The sequence below is a fragment of the Crocuta crocuta genome, unplaced genomic scaffold (assembly GCF_008692635.1).
Source record: "Crocuta crocuta isolate KB4526 unplaced genomic scaffold, BGI_CrCroc_1.0 scaffold133, whole genome shotgun sequence".
Taxonomy (NCBI): domain Eukaryota; kingdom Metazoa; phylum Chordata; class Mammalia; order Carnivora; family Hyaenidae; genus Crocuta; species Crocuta crocuta.
In genome coordinates, this window is record NW_027529438.1 from 3,487,520 (window position 1) to 3,490,472 (window position 2,953).

Sequence of the window (2,953 nt, forward strand, 5' to 3'; positions counted from 1 at the left end):
GGGGGCAGCCAGCCCGGGAGCCTGGAAAGCAGGACGGGGGGGGGCAGGAGAGAGCACGGGGAGAGCCAGCAGGGAGGGCGCTGGCCACCGGGGTCCGGGGTGTCGGGGATGCCCCCATGCCCCTGTGGGGACCCTGCCCCGTGAGCACCAGGGCTGAGAGCCCGGCGGGGGGGAGGGGGTTCTCTGCAGATTCAGGATGGAGAGGTTACGGGCAGGTTTCCGTGCTGAGGGGGGAGAAGCGCCTCCTTTTCAGACCCTGGGCCCCGAGCAGTAGAGCCAGCGGACTGGCAGAGGTTCAAGGGCTGACGCCTGCGGAGTGCTTCGGACACGTTCGCTGTCCCTGAGCGCGGGGGACCCTTGTGACGTGAGTCACGGACAGCCCGCCTTCTCTGTGGCTCCCCTGAACTACCTCCCAGCTTTCTCTCCTCGTCCTTGAAGAGAGTGAACACGAGTGTCTTATCTCCAAGGCCGACAGGGGCCGCCAAGGGCAGGCGCGTCTGAATGGCCCCGACTCTCGGGCCGCGGTCATGGGTCCGGGCTCGTGGTTTTACTGACCTTGAACCTGTTTTCAAGGACTCTGAAACCACGCACGTCTGCCCGCTGTTTCTGCCCTCCTGCTGCCCAGAGTCGCTCTCTCTGAGGTCTAACTATCTCTCTGAGTTCTAACCCCCGTCTAACTATCCACGAGGGAGGCCGGCCTCCAGAGCCAACTCCATGTGCCTCAGTGTCCCTCGTCTCCTCTAACAAATTACCACAAACCCAGCGGCTTAAACAACGAAAGTGTACTCTCTGGCCGTTCTAGAGGCAAGAAGTCTGACATGAGTCTTACCAGGGCTAAAATCAAGGTAACGGAGGGCTGATTCCTTCCCGAGGCTTCAGGGAGGACCCGCATCTCTCCTTTCCGGGTCCGGGCCGCTGCTGGAGTTCCCCGCCTTGCGGCCGCATCCCTCTTGCTTCCTCTCGGCAAATCTCCCGCCTCCCTGTTATAAGGGGACTTGCTGTGCCCATTGAGGGCTCGCCCAGGCATCCGCCGTCTCCGGATCTTTGATGTAATCACACCTGCACTGTCCCTTTTGCCATATTGGGTCTCCTTCACTGGTTCCGGGGACTAGGACCCAGGCGTCTCTGGGGCCGCCATCGGAGTGGATTCTCCGAGCACCTTTGTGAAGTAGGCAGAGCATGTGTGATGCTCGCTATTCTGCAGAAGACATTAAAGCTGTGACATTCTGGAGGTAACACAGACTTTGGGGTCAGGAGCAGGGACAAGACCAAGGTCAGGCCTCTGGCTCCAAACCTGGGGCAGATTCTAAACACACNNNCCAGCCCCAGCCCCACCCCCGCCCCCGGGGCTGCTGCCGAGCCCCCCGACTGAGACAGGGCCTGTAGGGATTTAGGGGGCTGCCCAGGGCACCTAGTGTTTCAAGACTCAGAGGAGTCCTGGCTCCTGGGGGCTCATGGGCAGTTTCAGAGAGGCGTCACAGCCCCGGCAGCCCCTTGACAGAAACCCCTGACCCCCCGGCCCCCTGCAGCCCAATCAGTGGGGTCTGGGATGGGGGAGGGGCTGCCCTGCCTCTGAGACAGGGAGTCAGAGTCCTCGCCGGGCTTTGCCAGGGGGAAGGGGGCACATGGAACGCCCCTCCCGGGGGATGGCCCCCGAGGACGTGCCTCCGCGCGGAGGAAGGCGGCCTCCCCACCTATCAGCCTGCTCAGCGCCAGGGGAGGAGATGTTTTCCATCGGACGCTCGGCCAGAGCTTTCTGGTTTATTGTCTCGAACAGACCGAGCTCAGACGTGGGGGGTGACGCGTGGCTGACGGAGACCAAGTCCCTCCCCGCTCTGTCAGATCAGGACCCAAGGAACCCCACACAGGGCAGCCTGAAGCCTGCCTCCCGCCGCCCCAGGCCCAGAGCCAAGGGCACCATGCCTGCTCAGGCCTGCCAGCCTGAGCGCCTTCCTCTCTCAGGGAGGCACCGGGTGGGACGGACCCGAACAGTTTGGAAATGGGGGCGGCCTGGAACCGGGAGGACTTGGTTTTGGTCCCAGGCGAACGTCAGGGACCGATTATTCCTATCACCGTCGCCGCGCATGCCAGTCTTGATGGAAGGTGGGGGGGTTCTGGTCCCGGCTGCGGGGAGGAGCAGGGTGGGGGTGGTGTGAGGGCTGGGTTCCCCCTCCCACCCCCTCCCCAACCCGCCGGGGCGGGGCAGAAAGGGCACGTGTCCTCAGCGGCCGCCCGTCGTCATGGTGTCTGGGAGGCCACACTCACCGCACGATGTGCCTAGTAAGCATGGCAGGCTCCCTACTCGGTCTAGAACAGCGTGGCTCCGGTGACCTTCTAGGGCCCCTCCTGGGCACGAGGTGGCTCCAAAGAGCCCGTCAGGAGTCCGTGCTGAGCTCCTGTCCCACGAAGGCAGACTTGGCTTAGAAGGGGCGCCGATGCCCAGAGCAGCTCCTTACAAGGAGCTTGGTCCCCTGTCCTCCCACTTCGCCACAAGGGGACCCTGACATCTTGCCCACCATGGCGACAGGGGCATGGGCTTGAGGACAGCTCTCCAGGCCCCAGCGGGTGGGCCTCAGGGGGGCCGGCCTGGCCCCAGACAGCCGGGGCCAAACCCCTCGGGCAGCGCAGCGGCCGGTGGGCCCTGAGTTCCTGTCACAGACGGCAGGGGCTCAGCTCTGGTCCGGCTTCCCCGGCCGCCGGGTGTCCGCCCAGACGCTGCACCCCAAGGACCGCGGAGGAGGAGTGCGCCCCAGCCCGCCTCCCTCCGAGTGCGGGTTCCACGTGGGGGTGACCTGGAGAGCGGAGGGGGAGGCGCCAGGGTCCCGGGAGGGGCTCGTTCACGGCACGGTGGGAACAGATGGAATGCGGTGGAAGTAGAGAGGTTTCCCCAGGAGGGTGTGGTGTCAGAAGGGAGCGCTGGAGCCTGGATCCTTGAGGGAGGGGTGTGTAGGGC

General features: G+C 64.8%; 1 protein-coding gene and 1 long non-coding RNA gene across 4 annotated transcripts in view; one reads left to right on the plus strand and one right to left on the minus strand.

The window, feature by feature from the left end:
• Positions 1-2,953, plus strand: part of OLFML2B (olfactomedin like 2B) — a 34,929-nt gene that overhangs the window by 30,067 nt on the left and 1,909 nt on the right. The window lies entirely within an intron of this gene.
• LOC144228243 (uncharacterized) overlaps positions 768-2,953 on the minus strand; it is a 2,530-nt gene continuing 344 nt past the window's right edge. Inside the window, exons 1-3 of one of the 2 annotated variants that reach the window (XR_013334148.1) lie at positions 2,793-2,899; positions 2,266-2,396; positions 768-1,198 (exon numbers count right to left, since the gene is read on the minus strand). This is a non-coding gene — a long non-coding RNA (uncharacterized LOC144228243). Of the gene's footprint in view, positions 1,199-2,265; positions 2,397-2,792; positions 2,900-2,953 lie in introns of those variants that run through there. The other variant, XR_013334147.1, reaches the window with a different exon arrangement.